Below are 17,676 nucleotides of genomic sequence, written 5' to 3'. Positions count from 1 at the left end.
GCTTCGTTTCTGAAGGCAGTAAAAGGAGCAAAAAGGAGCGAGTTGGCGGCATTTCTGTGGGTCTCTCCCGGCGCCGGCCTCCCTTCCTCTCGGGCCCCGCGCTGGGCCTTCCAGAGCCGAGAGTCTAGATTTGAACTCGAGTCCTCTGGCCCGAGATGCTTTCCACAGGGCCGGCCCTTTAGATGAGGCCAAAATCTGTTTAAGGATCTTTTTGAGGCTCCTCCAACGCTGCCTCCGGAGCCTTTTTCTGGGCTGGAGGCCGAGCGCCGGACGCCTCCCATGAAGGCTTCTCAGCAGAGAGGAAATCTGCGGCGCTCCTCCTCCTCCTCCTCCTCCTCCTGCTGCGGGGTGACGGGGCGCAGGGAGGCGGCACCCCAGGGAGGCCCTTCTCTGCCGGGCAGAGCCCTCCACCGGGCCATGCTGCGGCCGGGCCTACCCGTCCAGTCTCAGCATCTCTGGCTCGTCTCCAAGACGCCCTCCTTGCCGGAGCCTCCTCGCCTCTCCCCTGGGTGCTGGCCTCCGCTCGCTTCCCCTGGCCTGGCCGCCTGCTTCGCTGCCTCTAATCCAAACAGCTGCCCTCTTGATCCTCCCGAAGTCGGGCCCTGACCAGGTTACTCCGCTGCTCCAGAGCCGTCGATGGCCTCAGACTCTGTGTGGCGTGGAAGGAGGCCGCCGGCAGGTTCCGTCTGCCCTTCCTGGGAGGCCCCCTTCGCAGTGCTCACTCGTTCGTGCTCCTCCTCATCTCCCGCTCCTGGGCCTTTGTCCAGGCTGTCCCTCGTGCCTGAGGTTAGTGTAGCCGGGAGGGAGTGAGTCAATGTTCCACCACCGGCTTTCTGAAACAAAGAGGCCGCGCGGGATTCACGCTCACGCGGAACCTGCATCTTAGCAAGTCTCGGCCACTGCGTCAGCCTAGAAAAGCAACAGAACGGTAAGTCGAGGCCTCACGCCCCGTCTGCCAACTTCCACGGTGAAGACGCTCACCCAGAAAACTGAACCATCAGCTCCGGAGCCTGCCTGGGGCAGCCTCGGCTAAGCTGGAGGGGCCCCCAGGAGTCCTTCCGGGTCCCTGCTGAGCGGCGAGGGAGAGGCCGCTTATTCCTCTTCTGCCTCCCCGCCGTCTGCTGAAGGCTTTCCACGGAGCCTCACAAAGCACCCACGCTGGGCTCCTGCCCGGGAGGCAGAGATAGGAAATGGCAGCTGCTCCTCCTCTGGGGGATGGGAAGGCCTGCCGAGGCCCGCCCAGGTCTGGAGGAGAGCCCGCAAGCTGAGGGGCATTGAGGAGCCCCCGGGGGGAGCCTGAGGCAGGGCGGGTGGGAGGTGTGCTGGCACGCAGGGCTGGGCGCCCCACAGAGAACAAACCTTCACGAGGAGAGGAGCCGAGGCCAGCGCCTGGATGGAGGGGAGGATCGTCCCGTCCTCCATCCTGGCGGATGGAGAGTGCAGGAAAGAAAGGGCTCATTCATGGAATCCCTTAGAACAGTGCCTCGCAGTCATCTAAAGAAGCACAGGCGGGCAGAGCCGGGCCAGCCTGGCCCATCCTTGTCAAGAGGGGAAACTGAGGCTCTCGGAGGTCAGGGACTGGAGCTAGTGAAGTGAAGTCAATAGGATTATATCTGTGGAGGTCATCTGATTCCCCTCCTCTCTTTTTTCAGATTAGGAAACTGAGGCAAGGGAGGCAGAGGGAGGCAGATCCCTGTCCTCATTTTGGTCAGTTGAGGGGGATGAAGAAGAGAAAGGGAAGGAGAGAAAGGAGAGGGAGAGACAGCAGGTCCTACACATGAGCACAATGTTGGAGGCAGAGATTGAACACAGACCTGAAATTCCTGCTGATTTCTTTCCACTCGAACCCAGGCTTCGGATCCCACCTTTCATCTCTCTCCTACAACATCCCTAACTCACAAGTGCGGGTCTAGATTTTATTTTAGGAGTGATAGAAGCGATTTCCACTGTTTGAGGAAGACAGTAAAAATCCTCCCAGCCTTCCCCTCTCTAGACCAACCATGCCCGCTTCTTCCATTGCATCCAACTTGGTCTCTTCTCCTCCCTTGAATGGAAGCGCTCTTTGCCCAAACAGGATGAATGTTATCTCCATTTTCCAGGAGAAGGACCGGCCCAGACAATCATTAAGATGACAAGATGGCGACTTTTTTTAGTTTATGTATATTTTTATTTTAATAACAAATTTCCACGCTAGTTTCCCAAAGTTATAGGATCCATATTATCTCCCCCGCCCCCTTCTTCCCCCCACGTCTCAGAGCTGACAGAAATTCAGTCTGGGTTCTGATTGTGAGGCAAAACCTCCTTCCATGTCATTCATGTTTAAAGGTGAACCCAAACCCCCAATACATCCCCAAATAAACAAGTGATAAATCATGTGTTTTCAGCTGCGTTTCTACTCCCACGGTTCTTTCTGAGAGCATTCTTTGTCACGAGTCCTCCAAACTGGCCTGGATCATCGTATTACTGTTGACAGCAAAGTCCATCCCATTTGATCGTTCCACGATATTACAGTTACTGTGTACAGTGTTTTCCTGGATCTGCTTCCATCACTCTGCATCAGTTCATGGAGGTCTTTCCAGCTCTTCCTGCAGTCATCTTGCTCATCATTCCTTACTGCACAATAGGACTCCTTCGCCATCACACACCACCACTTGTCCAGCCATTCCCCAATCGAGGGACAGAAGATGGCGACTCTTACTGGAACAACCCAGTGGCTACAGAGCCACAGCATCACCATAGCGCCACTAACTGATTGTCCAGTAAGATCTTGATTGTCATGGGACCTGGCCTCAACAAATCAGCTTGCAAGCATTTACCAAGTCCCTGCTGTATGCACCGTATGGTGCTGAATGTTGAAGATACAACGACCAAAGTCCAATAGCCCATGCCTTCAAGGAGTTAACAGGCACACGTGCGTCCACATCCACAACATTTATACAAAGTCAAAGAGAGGCGATTGTGTGTGTGTGTGTGTGTGTGTGTGTGTGTGTGTGTGTGTGTGTGGAGGCACAGTGGGAAAAAGGGAAGCGTAAGTGGGAAAGGCTTCATAAAGAAGGTGGTGTTTGAGTTAAACTTGGGAGGAAGTGATCAAGTCCAAGGGGTGGAGTTGAGAAGCGAGAACATTCCAGACTGAAGACGGCCATAAGACTTTGAAGAACCTACCGAGCAGGAGAGCGCTTGGAATTCCAAAGAGTTGGGGAGATGCTTTTCTCAGTCATCGTCCATGTGGTGGTTTGGAAGCTCTTGAGTTCACCCTCGAAGAGCAAGTACTAACAACAATGACGTAGAAAGTGGGAGGCTCGATTTGAGGATGCACATTTCTTAATGTTTTTCTACTCAGCTATTTCCTTCTCCGTGACCCCCAGTATGTTATTGGAATAAGAATAAAAGCAGGCTGGCCTTGAAGCATTAGGTAGTGCCCCAAATGACTGCCTTTTAGTCCCTTAGGGAACACAGTTCCACCATGAGCCTTGGGAACAATGTGAGTGTGGCTCCGTCGCCTTCCTTCTTATGTTCTAATAAGTCATGGATACGTTATTTTGTTGGGGTGGGGTCTTCCTCCCTTCTTCCTTCCCTTTATTTTCCTCTTTATCCTCTTTCTCTCCCTCCCTCACCCTCCTTCTTTCTCCCTCTCCTTCATCCTCATAATCCTTTCTTCCTTTCCTTCTCTCGCACTTTCCTTCCTTCCCTTGTGCAGCTGCCTTCCACCTAGCTCTGGGGATCTACACGTTTGCACTTCTTCTAAGGTTGCGGGATCTAAGAAGAGACGTGTTTAATGCTCTCCCAGCCTATGCTCTGATTCGTGAGAGACCACAAGGACTCTCCACCTTGGGAACACCCGTGACCCACAAGCTCTGGTGTATGCTAGTGCTCCTCCTCCCTCTGGGGCCGGGACTCGGATCTCAGTGTGGGCAGCACAACAGCGTCCTACGCCCAGAGCCAGCATAGGGACCCCTGTAATCTCGGGGTCTGACTCCCTTCCCATCTATGGCCGAGAGCTCTGGAAGCCACGGCTACTGATTCAGTCCCTCCCAAGACTTGGCCACGTTTGCTCAGACGGGTCGGGCCTTGGTGCGCCGCTCTGTGCTCCACTCCCACCCTGGGGTGACGGATGCCTTCTGCCAACAATCTAAGTTTTCTTGGCCTGCAAAGTTGTTTCACCCCATCCTTTGATGCGTTCTGCCGCTCTGTAATTTGTCTTAAGCGTTATAGCAGAGTTGTTTCAAGGATGTTGTGGTAGAGATCAGGCGAGTTCTCGGACCTTCTCTGACATCCTGGCTCTGCCTTTTGGAACGTGACTATTCTGAGGGGTCGGCACTCGCCTACCTGCATCCATTCCCAGATATCCTTTTTGAAGTCGCGCCTCATCATTTCTCCCATGCAGATGGGCACGGTTGCCCCTTGTAGTTAATGATCCATCCGCAGAACTTCCTGATCTTTGATCCCCGAGAGAGATCATTGGCCAGCTGATTTATTGGTTATTGCTGGCTTAATCAACAAATTGATTTTCTTACCCAGAAGAAATCTCTCAGAATTTGTAATTGTCCCCATTGCATGACTCAGACAGGTCAAGTGACTTGCCAGGCTTCTTTATGTGGTCCCAAGTGAGTCAGTTACTCCAAAAACAAAACAAAACAAAACGTTTCTAATGTATTCAAAACTTTGCCTTTTTTTTTCTTTATCAGCAGACGACCAAAGAGAGTTAGAGCCACCATCTAGCAGGAATAGGGAGAAGACAGCTGGGTACCGCCAAAGGGACTAAACCACAGGCTTTTATTCAACCCCCCACTCTTGCCTGGCCAGTGTTGTGTTCATGATCATCTCTATGAAGAGTGATTGGGGGACCTGTTTCACTTTCCTTTTTCTTAAGAATGATTTTTACTTGAATTAATGAGCTCACGGGATATTCAGCTTGGAAGAGAGTCTTGAAGGCTGCTTAGCCCTAATGCCTAGCTGAGAGCCCTCTCCTCACAACCTAGTCAAATGAAACTTGATGGGTGGATGAATGGACGGATGGATGGATGGATGGATGGACAAATAGATGGACAGATGTGTGAGATAAAAAGGATGACTTGCTCAAATAAACAAAATCAGAGGCAAAGGTAGGAGTGAAAAAAAAGGCAGTTTAATCCCTTCCTGAAAGGGGGAACTTCAGTGATGGGCTAAGAAGTACTGCCTGACGAGGCAGCAAACAGGCAATATCTACACAAGCTCCCCCATTTCCCTGAACCTTCCTTGACTCACAATTTAACATGCCTGTGGCTGCATTGTAGCTTCTTCCAATCCAGTTCAGGTGAGGTAAGGGGAGCAAAAGAGCTGTTCATTGCCTGTTCTGTCCTCCATCAAGCTCCCTCCTAAGTTTGTCCGGTCTGAGTCCTCACTCAACAAAAGGTATGAGCTGAATGCTCATTCCCGCCATTCTTTCTCACTCACAGATATGCCAGGCACTGTGCTAAGCCTTGGAGATACAAGAGAGTCTCTGCCCGTGAAGAACTTACATTCTAACGTAAGCCTTTGCTTGAAGACATCCCATGGAGGAAACCCAATGCCACTGAAGGCACCCATTTCATTAAGGGAATGAGAGCTCTCCTGTCAGAACAATCAGCCTCAATGCGCCTCTCAGGAACTTCTCTAGTTTCTTCCCCTTGGGGCTAAGCAGACTGAGTCTTCCCTCTTCTCCGCAGAATCAGCCTTCAAATACGAGTTTTCTTTTTGGGGTTTAACATGCCCAGTTCCTTTCATCAGTCCTGCATGGCATGGATTCAAGAGCTGAGTCTTCTTTTCTGCAAGCTGAACACCTGCAGCTGCTTCTCATGTTGGTCCAGCCTGCGGATCCTTCATCATTCTACTTGTCCTCTCTTCATGCCTTCCAGATTATACTTGAGCTTCCTAAATTATGGCGCCCAGTGCAGGGCCCAGTAACTAAGCTGCTTTGGAAGTATTTCTCATTCATTTGATGGCGACAACCCTTCCCCAACCAATGAACCCCTGGGAGGAAGCCCTGCATGGATTCTCAAGATGAGATGGCGTGCCCTTGCTAACTCCTGCCTGGTGGGAGTACCCGTAGCTCAGTCTGAGCTTAGTGCCGACCTCACCACACTCAAAAACTTGGACCTGGATCCTGACTTTGCCCCTTTCTGGCTTTCTGACCTCCAAACTTCAGTTTCTTCATCTGTGAAATGACACCTATTTTGCAAAGCTTACAAAGCCAGGGTAGGCTTGGTGACCCGAAAGAACTTCAGAGCTGCCAACTATTCTCATCATCCAGGGCTCAGTGGACCTCTGATGGGAAGTTGTCTACAAGGTCAGGGGCTATATCCAAGGAGGAGTCAATGGAGCAGTCCTGGGACATGTGGGAAGGCTGTCACATGGCCTGGGAATCATGGAGGATGCAGTTTATGGTGAGAGGGATGGTATATATGGACCTGGGAAAACACTGGAGTTGGGAAAACACAGAGAAAAAAATGAGCAGAAAGGAAATACTGAAAAGGAAATTGCCACAGGGGTGGGGCAGGGTGGGGGAGAAAGGATGAAACCTGTGGGAAATCACAGATTAGCAAAAAAAGAGTGAAGAGGGAGAGAGCTGTGATGAGGGATTGTCCCTGGGCCAACAGGGGTGGGGTGGCCGGATGATATCTCTTACTGTGTTTATATGTGTACAATAGACTCTGATTCATTTTACTAGAAGACACCAAAGTTAAAACAGCAAATCCCAAGACCCTGATTAATGTGAAGAGGCGGCCAATGACTCATACTGGAGGAGACCCAAAACACACACACACACACACACACACACACACACACACACACACACACACACACAACTCCCACCAAGCCAACTCTGGCCATCACCAATGGAAATACTGTCAGAACAGGTAGTTTGGGAGTGAGGTCAGGGTCTTCATGGGAAGGCCATTCCTCTGTATATGCCCACAGGGAAAGCTGGCCAAAGCTGTCCCTGTGGGACATGTGGACTGAAACCAACTTAACTAAGTGAGTTCCCCAGACAGATGCTCTACCCTCGGATGGAGCTGTGCTCCAGACTTGGAAGTCAGCACTTCCAGATGGACGGACCTTGCCCTGGGGTCATTTTGGCCAGAGTGACCTTTTCTCGGCAAGATTTGGGTGGTGGAAGAGGACAGAAAGTCTTTATCTTCTGGGAAGTGTCCGGGAATATGGATACGGCTTAGCAACTCCCTCCTTGTCTGAGAAGAAGGAAGGATGGGAAACAAGAGGGTTTCTTTCTCTTTGTTTCTAAAGGCAGAAGAAACTTAAGAGTCTCGTGCCTCCTAACATAAGGAGGAGAACTGGGGCCCTGATGTTGTTAATGAAATGGGCCACCCAGAGAGCCAAGACATTGTGTTTCTTGGATCCCTGCTTGCTGCTTCTGGTCCAGTCAGTTGACAGAGAAGACCCTCAAGGACAAGGTAATATTACCTCCCACAGTACAAAGATTAGGGAGATCCATGGCTTTTCTTCTCTCCCCAACGTTTCCCCACAAGGAGTCAATTTTGCACCAGCCATGTTCTACCTTTCCAACTTTGCCACCATGTCCTTGGGTACTCCTTCCTCCTCCCCACGTTCACCTCACTTTTTGGTGTCTTCTGCCATCGATGCAGTCTCCTCGAGGCCAGGGACGCTCTTTCTGGACAGAGTGCCGTTCGTATTCCCAGTGCTAGAAACTGGCTTTAACCTAAGAAGATAGAATGCAACGGGGGAAAACAAATGCTCATACCTGAGTTTAAAAAACCAAGTGTCTGAGCATAAGAGAGCAACGATTCATCCTGAGTGCCAGGGACCATCCCAGGCCTCGTTCCACGTGGCATCTGCTGCCCTCCCTTTGCTTAAAGGTCTCTAAGGTTGATCAGAGACTTCAGGTGTGTCAGGGAGATGTCAGCTATGTGTTGGAATAGGCAAGCTCTGAGGGAGTCCCCTCGCCAACTCTGGGATTCTAAGAGTCTTTCTGGACCTGGAAAAATCTGCCAGGATGGGCCAGGGTGCCCCAACAGTGAAATTCCAGCCATCATTTCCCAATCAGGAGAGAGCTCCAGTTATCACTATTTGCTCCAGAGAGACCCAGAGCTCAGAGCTCAGAGTTCAGTGGGAAGCAGAGAACGTGGGTTCCGCCTGAGAGAGGAGGAATGAAGATGGGTGGGGCAGCCCCCCTTTTACAGGAGGCGCATTCTCGTCAGCAGATCCTTTGGGGAGGCTGTTGCTGGGGCTGTGTAAGCAGCATGGTAGATGGGCTCACGCACCCCGGGGTCCTGACGGGCTACACCTTTGGGAAAAAAGTGGTTACAGGCCAGTCTTGCTGCAGGGCTCGCCTTCTGTGAAACATTTAGGTCGGAGAAGAAGCGATTCTTCCTTTAACCCCTTGAGACTCTGGCCTGGATGGCAGAGGAGGAGCAGGTTAGGTCAGACGAGGATCCCCCTTGTCCAAGATCAGCTTCAGGGACCTCCCCAACTCAGGGCACCAAAACCCCACAGGACAGCTGGGCCGTGAAGGGGGCACAATGTGGAACTTGATACCAGGGAGAATCGTGACTCAGAACCTTAGTCGCTGTATGGCCCTGCACACACCATCCAGGCTCTCTGGGACTCAGTTTCTTCAGTTATAACATGTGGCTCCTGCTTCATAGGGTTTGAGGATCAAATGCAACGCTCGCTCAGTGTCATTCAACGAATACATTTCGTTTCCCCCTTAGAATGTAGTCACCGCGAGGACAGGGACTCGTTCCATTCTGCCTTTGTATCTCCAGCTCTGGCTTCCATTCTGGACACACAGTAGGCACTTCATAAACGCTTGTCCAGTGACTGAACTTCCTGCAAAGATTCTGGCTACTTCTAAGAGCTTTAGAAATCAGCGACTTGGGATGGTGGTTACCCTTGTTTGTATTTCCACTTCATTGCTGAACCCCATCCTTTCCATCTGTCGAGAGCCTGCTTTTGGTCTATTTGTGTATGTCTTGTCTCGCATTAGATTGGGAGCTCCTTGAGGGCAGGGACTGTCTTTGGTCTCTTTTTGAATCCTCAGGATTTAGCAGAGTGCCTGGCGCACAGTAGGTGCTTAATCAATATTGATCGATCAATCGATTGCTGATTCTGACTCCACATACATCTCTTGTCCCTCTTCTCAGCTCACACAGTCTCACCCAGAGGTTCACTGCTGACACAGACAACTGTCACCGCTTCCTCCTTGGTCTTTGTTTCAGGCTCTCCTTTTCTCAAGCCATTCTCTACAACGCTGCCAAAATCATCGCCCTCAGTGCTTAGATCCCACCGTGTGCCCCTCCTCTTCAAAATCTTGCAGTTGCTTCCTGCAGGAGTCCATGGGAATAGAGAGAGTCCCCTGATATTTAGGGGCCTCTGTATGTTTTAAATAAGATAATATTTAAATGAGATAATAATATTTGCACAGTGTCCAGTACATAGTGGGAGCTTAATAAATGTCTCTTTCTACCCCCCCCCCATTTTTCCCAGACTTATTTCTTATTTAATTTTCTTATTTTTTTTTTACTTTTTTTTTTTTTAAACCCTTGTACTTCGGTGTATTGTCTCATAGGTGGAAGATTGGTAAGGGTGGGCAATGGGGGTCAAGTGACTTGCCCAGGGTCACACAGCTGGGAAGTGGCTAATTTTCTTATTTTTAATCAGAAAAAAATTCTTATAATGAAAGAGCCTTCAGGTAGAAAGTCTATCAGTAGTTGCTGGTTTAGAAATTAAAATGTCTTAGTATTATAATGAAAATTGTTTTGGTTTTGTGGACCCCCAAGAGTCTCAGGGAACCCCAGGGAACCCCAGACTGATTTTTTTTAAACCCTCACCTTCCATCTTAGAATCAATACTGTGTATTTCCAACTCGAGCCCAGAGCGTTAATACTAGCCTTTAGTAGCATTTACATAGAGCTTGAAGGTTAACAAGACACCATATATTATCTCATCTTGTCAGTGGTTTCCCATGGAGCTTAGATACCAGAGACGTTGGAGGTCCAGATTTTTCTGCCATTGACAGAAGAAGCTCCTTCTTCTCCCAGCCTGCTTGTTCCTGTTCACCTCTGAGCTTCCGAGGAGAGGTCTCTCCTTCACGCTGGACCGCTGGGCCAAACATCTTCCTTGTCAGGGCCTGGAGGAAGGCAAGGGAGAGCACCAATTGGGTCCAGCTGGGCAAATGGTACTGCCAGCCTTTGGGAGGCCCAAATCATAGAATCCCCAAGTTTACTAGCTGTTATCATACCTGGCTGTCTGGCCGGGTTCAAGGGAGACATAGAAAATCCAGGAATTGAGTCTGAGGGGCAGAAATGAATGGAGCTGGACTGGAGATTGGGGGTCGAGTCCCCCATATTGGCTGAGCAGAACTGATGAAAGGCACAGCTGGATCCTAGGGAAAAGCAGTGGGAGACTCGAAGAGAGGTCATGGCTGAGGATAGCTGTTGAGCGACAAGGTCGAGCTGTTGGAAGGCTAATTGGATGCTCTTGTGAAGGTATCAACAGCCCTTCCATGGTGAGACCCATCGATTTATTGACTTCTTTGACTCTTATGATCCAATCGCTCCACTCCCACAACACCCTCTCCTTCCTCCCTCAAACCTCTACAACCTCAGCTGGCCTCCCATTGTCTACAGGCTGGCAGTCCTAACTATTCCTCAACTTCACATAAACTCTCTAGACTTGTCTCTCAAAAGTCTCTTTCACAAACCCTTTGCTCCAGACAGATGGGATTCCTCACCAATTTTTTTTAACACATCTTGAACTTTCCTACCTCCCTGTGTTTGCTCACACTCTTCCCTCTGGCTCTAATTCTCTTCCTCTCTCATTTCTGCCTGCAGGAAGTTTTTAGGATGTTTCATTTTTCCAATTACAGGTAAAGTTTTTAAACACATTTTTAGAGTCCCAAATGCTCGCTCTCTCCCTTCCACTCTTCTCATCTTCTTGAGAAGGCCAGCAATTTGATATAGGCTTTACATAGACCATCATGCAAAATATATTTCCCTATTCCTCATGGTGTAAAAGAAAACACATCCTCCCCCCAAAAAAGAAAAAAAAAGTTTAAAAAAGTTTACTTTGATCTGTACTCAGACTCCATCAGTCCTTTTTTCCTGAAAATGGAGAACATTTTCGTCATAAATCCTTCAGCATCATCTTCAATCATTGTATTACTGAAAGGAATCAAGTCATTCACAATTGATCATTGTACATTATTATGGCTATCACTGTATACATTGTTCTCCTGGTTCTGCTCACTTCGCTTTGCATCAGTTCACATAAATCTTTCCAGGTTTTTCAGAAATCATCTTGATCATCATTTCTTATAGCAAATAGTATTCCTTTACAATCATGTACTGCAACTTGTTCAGCCATTCTCTAATCGATGGGCATCCCCTCAGTTCCATTTCTTTGCCATCACAAAAAGATCAGCTCTAAATAGATCTTTTTTCAATTTTTAAAAATCTCTGGCATCTGAACATAGGAGTGTTATCACTGGATCAAAGTGGTTTGCATAGTTTTATAGCCTTTTATGCATTGTTCCAAATCGCTCTCCAGAATGGTTGGAGCAGTTCACAACTCCACCAGCAATGTATTAGTTTTCCTGTTTTTCATACATCTACTACAATATTTGTCACTCTCTTTTTCTGCCATGTTAGCCATTCTGATAGGTATGAGGGGGTACCTCAGAGTTGCTCTAATTTGCATTTCTTTAACCTCTCATGATTTAGACCATTTTTCATGTGACTATAGATAGCCTTGATTTCTTCATCTGAAAATTTCCTATTCATATCCTTTGATCACTTGTCATTTGGGGAATAATTTGTATTTTTATATGTTTGATTCAGTTCTCTATAGATTTGAGAAATAAGACCTTTATCAGAGACACATTTTATAAATTCCAGCTTTCTGCTTTCCTTCAAATCTTAGCTCCATTGATTTTATTTTTGCAAAACCTTTTTAATGAACTGCAATCAGAATTATCCATTTTGAATCTCACAATGCTTTCTTCCTCTTATTTGGTCATATTTTCCTTATCCATAGATCTGAGATATATTATCCTATAATTCCCTAATTTATCCATGGTATCACCCTTTATGTCTAAATCATATGTCCATTTTGACTTTAATTTGGTATACAGTGTGAGATGTTGATTTATAACTAGTTTCTGCTAAAAACTGTTTTTCAGTTTTCCTGGCAGTATTTTTGTCAAATAGTGAGCTCTTATCTCTAAAGTTTGGATCTTTGGCTTTATCAAACACCAGATTACTGTGATCATTTACCATTATATATTATGCACCTTATCTATTCCACTGACTCACCATTCTCCTTCTTCTTTGTCTTTTTTTAAATTTATTTAGACTATTTTTCCATGGTTACATGATTCATGGCTCCTTCCTCCCTCCCTCCCCCCCCGATTCCAAAAATCAGTTCCTCTGGATTGTCCTGGGTCATGGCATTGCTGCTAGTAGCAAAGTCCGTTACATTTGATCATGCCAAAATGTTTCAACAATGTTCTTCTCATTCTGCTCCTTTCACTCTGCATCACTTCCTGGAGCTCTTTCCAGTTCACATGGAATTCCTCCAGTTCATCATTCCTTTCAGCACAATAATATTCCATCTCCATCAGATACCATAATCTGTTCAATCATTCCCTAACTGAGGGACACCCCGTCATTTTCCATTTTTTGCTACCACAAAGAGTGCAGCTATAAATATTTTTGTACATTTTTTTCCTTATTATCTCTTTGGAGTACAAACCCAGCAGTGGTATGGCTTGGTCAAAGGGTAGGCATTCTTTTAAAGCCCTTTGGACATAGTTCCAAATTGCCCTCAAGAATGGTTGGACCAATTCCCAACTCCACCAGCAGTGTATTAGTGTCCCACTTTTGCCACATCTCCAACATTTATCACTCTCTTTTGCTGCCATATTGGTCAGTCTGCTAGGAGTAAGGTGGTGCCTCAGAGTTGTTTTAATTTGCATTTCTCTAATCAAGAGGGATTTAGAACACTTTTCCATGGGTTTATTGATAGTTTTAATTTCATCCTGTGAAAACTGCCTATTCATGTCCCTTGACCATTTGTTGATTGGGGAGTGGCTTGATTTTTTTTTTCTTGTAAATTTGACTTAGTCCTTTATATATTTGGAAAATTAAACCTTTGTCAGAGAGTTTTGTCATAAAAATGTTCTCCCAGTTTGTTGCTTTCCTTCTAATTTTGGTTGCATTGCTTTTGTTTGTATAAAACCTTTTTAACTTGACATAATCAGTCATTCATTTTACATTTTGCAATGTTCTCTGTCTCTTGCTTGAGGTCTTAAATTCCTTCCTTTCCCACAGAACTGACAGGTATACTATTCTATATTCACCTAATTTATTTATTATTTCACTCTTTATAGTTAAGTCATTTACCCATTTTGAATTGATCTTGGTATAGGGTGTAAGATATTGATCTAAACCTAATCTCTCCCATACTATTTTCCAATTTTCCCAGAAATTTTTGTCAAATAGTTTTTGTCCTCAAATCTGGGATCTTTGGGTTTACTGAACACTAGCTTGCTGAAGTCATTCATCCCTAGTCTATTCCACTGATCCTCCCTTCTGTCTCTTGGTCAGTACCATATTGTTTTGATGACTGCTACTTTATGGTACAGTTTAAGATCTGGTACTGCCAGGCCACCATCTTTCACATTTTTTTTTCATTATTTCCCTTGATATCTTGATCTTTTGTTCTTCCAGATAAACTTTATTATATTTTTTTCTAATTCTATGAAAAGTTTTTTGGTAGTTTGATAGGTATGGCATTGAATAAGCAGATTGATTTGGGCAGAATGGTCATTTTCATTATGTTAGCTCATCCTACCCATGAGCAATTAAGGTTTTCCAATTGTTTACATCTAGTTTTAATTCTGTGAAAAATGTTTCATAGTTGTATTCATATATGTCCTGTGTTTGTCTTGGCAGATAGGTTCCTAAATGTTTTATATTGTCTAGAGCAGTGATGGGCAAACTAAGGTCCGCGGGCCAGAAGTGGCCCCCTGAAATGTTCTATCTGGCCTGGCGACATTATTCCTAATCTAAAGAATACAATGAGTGGGATACAATACAATGAAACTTTGAAAGAGTTGCCTTAGAAACAGACTGACAGATGAGCATTTCCTTTCCTTTGGCTCCCTCTTTAAAGTTTGCCCATCACTGGTCTAGAGTGATTTTAAATGGAGTTTCTCTTTCTAACTCCTGCTGCTGAGTTTTGTTGGAAATATACAGAAATGCTAATGATTTATGTGTGTTTTTTCTTGTACCCTGCTACTTTGCTGAAGTTGTTAATTATTTATATTAGTCTTTAGTTGATTTTCTTGAATTCTCTAGGTATACCATCATATCATCTGCAAAGAGTGATAGCTTAGTCTCCTTATTACCTGTTTTAATCCCTTCAATTTCTTTTTCTTCTCTAATTGCTACTGCTAGTGTTTCTAGTACAATGTTAAATAATAGAGGTGACAATGGGCATCCTTGTTTCACTCCTGATCTTATTGGGAAGGTTTATAACTTGTCCCTATTGCAGATGATACTTGATGATGGTTTTAAATATATACTGTCCATTATTTTGAGGAAAGGTCCAACTATTCCTATACTTTCTAGTGTTTTCAGTAGGAATGGGTGTTGTATTTTGTCAAAGGCTTTTTCAGCATCTATTGAGATAATCATGTGAATTTTGTTTGTTAGCTTGTTGATATGGTCAATTATGTGGATGGTTTTCCTAATGTTAAACCAGCCTTGCATTCCTGGTATAAATCCTAACTGGTCATAGTGAATAATCCTCATAACTTGCTGGAGTCATTTTGCTTGTATTCTGTTTAAGATTTTTGCATCTATTTTTTTGACAATTTATTAATTTATAACATTTCTCTACATAGGATTCATGTTCTATCCCTCTCCTCCTCCCACCCCCTCCCATAGACCACACACAATTCCACTGGGTTTTACAAGTGTCATTGATCAAGACCAATTTCCATATTATTGATATTTACACTAGGGGGCTCATTTTGAGTCAATATCCCTAATTATATCCCCATTTGATCAGGCAGTTGTTTTTCTTCTGTGTTTCTACTTCCACAATTCTTCCTCTGAATGTGAATAGCATTCTTTTTCATAATTCCCTCAGAGTTGTCCTGGATCATTGCATTGTTTTTAAATCTATTTTTGCATCTATTTGTTCATTAAGGAGATCACCATTCTCTTTCTTAGCTAGCACCAAATTTTTCTGATGATTATTGCTTTGTAATAGAATCTGAGTTCTGGTACTGCTAGGCCACTTTCCTTTGCATTTTTTCCCGTGATTTTTCTTAATATTTCTGACCTTTTTTCTTTCAGATGAACTTTGTTATTTTTCTTCTGGCATTGTAAAATAATTTTTTGGGTAGTTGGATTGATAAGGCATTGGATAATTTGGTAATTTGAGGATTAGCATGGCACCTAAATTAATTTGGTAGTTTAATTGATATGACACTTAATTTAGATTTTATTTAGATTTGTCTTTAGTTGTGTGAAAAGTGTTTGGTCATTGTGCTCGTATCATTCCTGGGTTTATCTTGGCAGGTTGACTCCCAAGTAATTTGTATTATCTACAGTTATTTTAAGTGGAATTTCTCTTTCTATCTCTTGCTGTTGGACTTTATTGGTAATATGTAGACATACTGATTATTTATGTGGGTTTATTTTATATCCTGCAACTTTGCTAAAGGTAATTATTTCAGCTAATTTCTTAGTTAATTCTCTGGGATTCTCAAAGTCTGCCATCATATCACCTGCAAAGAGTAATCATTTTGTTCCCTCATTTCCTATTGGAATTCCTTCAATTTCTTTTTCCCTAATTGCTATAGCTAGCATTTCCAGCACAATATTGAACAAGAGTGGTGATAATGGGCTTCCTTGCCTCACCTTGATCTTTGGGGGAAGGCTTCTAGCTTATCCCCACACAGATATGATTGAAGATCATTTTACACATGTACTACTTGTCATTTTAAGGAAAGCTCCATTTATTCCCATATTCTCAAGAGTTATTAATAGGAATGGATGTATTTTTTCAAAAGTTTTTTTCTGCATCTATTGATATAATCATATGATTTCTTATTGATTTTGTGATTTTGTGATATTGGAAATGTGGGAGTCCTTGAACTAATTTTGAGGTCCCTGATCTAAACTTCCTGTGGACATTTAGATCTCTTTCAAACTACATTTCCCATGATTCCTCTTGTGTAATCAGGTGGGCAGGAAGTGTACTTACCTAACCAGGAGTATAAAGACTGAGGACAGCATTGGTACTTCCTCTCTCTTTTTGGTGATTTGGAGTGGAGCCAGGATGGGAGGAAGAGATAACAGGGCCCATGTATTTTGAACTAACTCAAAGGGCACATGGCTTCATTTTTCTAAATGGCTTTCAATAAACCCTTTGAAACCATGATATTTTTAATTTTATCACCCTATATTAATTTTATTTCTTACAATTGACAGGGTCAATTATGCTGACCATTTTCCTAATATTGAAGTAGCTTTTCGTTCCTGGTATACATCCCACCTGGTTATAATGTATGGTCTTTGTGATATGTTACTGTAGTCTTCTTGCTAATATTTTATTTTAAAAATTTACTTCAATAGTCACTAGAGAAATTGATCTATAGTTTTCTTTCTCTTTTTTTGCTCTTACTTATTTAGGCATCAAAACCATATTTGTGTCATAAAAGAAATTTTGAAGGACTCTTGTTATAAGGAAAACAGGGACTCCTTTGATGCTATTATGCTTCTAGGGGATATTAGGTAGGGAAGCTGAGTCTTTGTATTCCTCTAGGTAGATGGTGACTGGGAACACCCACTCAGTCACCTTTGCTGGATGATATAATGCCTTATCCTAAATAACAGTGCCCAGGCAGGACCATTATGGTCTGGTGGATGGGTAACCCTTTCAGGTCCCACCTGGGGTTGGATTAATTAATAATATTAGATTCTAGTTAGCCTTGGATCACGTTTCATCTGACTGTGTTGCTCCCTCCCCAAGGGTTGTGATATAATGAACACCCAGGAAGGTACTTAAAGAAACTTTATCTATTGATCTTAAATAGGGAAAGGAATAATCAGGAACGGAATGAGGATAGGAGATCCTGTCACACTAATATCTATGATCAATAATCCCTCAGACTGTAGGCTGTTGTTTCAGTAAAGCTGGAGCTATTGGTTTCCCACTCCTCTGGTTCAGCTTGGCCACTGCCAAACTAGAGAGCAGCAATCTGCTCGGTTGGTACAGATATTGTGATTTCTCTCAGCTTCCTTATTATCAGTTTGTGATATGTCAGCCTGTACAGCCTTCAGGAAGTAACCACCCTTAAGAAAATCCACCCTCTTCTTATTATACCTCCCTCCTCCGGGTTCCCACCCAGGGGCCCAGAGATCTAAATAGCTATGATGATTCAGATGCCTAAAGATCTAGGGAGGTTCAGAGAGAACAGATGACCCACAGTCAGTGATCCACGGATTACCGCTCCAAGCTCAAAGATCAAAGATCTATAGTCCAAGCTCAAAGACCCAAAGACCTTAAAGACCAAAGACCCCTCCCAGATGGCTGTTAGGGGTATTTATATCCTCAGGCCAACTGCCTTTGCTCCTGTCTTCAAGGCATCTGGGAACATTCCATAGTCTC

This window comes from Gracilinanus agilis, chromosome 4 (genome assembly GCF_016433145.1).
Source record: "Gracilinanus agilis isolate LMUSP501 chromosome 4, AgileGrace, whole genome shotgun sequence".
Lineage (NCBI taxonomy): Eukaryota > Metazoa > Chordata > Mammalia > Didelphimorphia > Didelphidae > Gracilinanus > Gracilinanus agilis.
Note: the sequence above shows the minus strand (reverse complement) of the source record.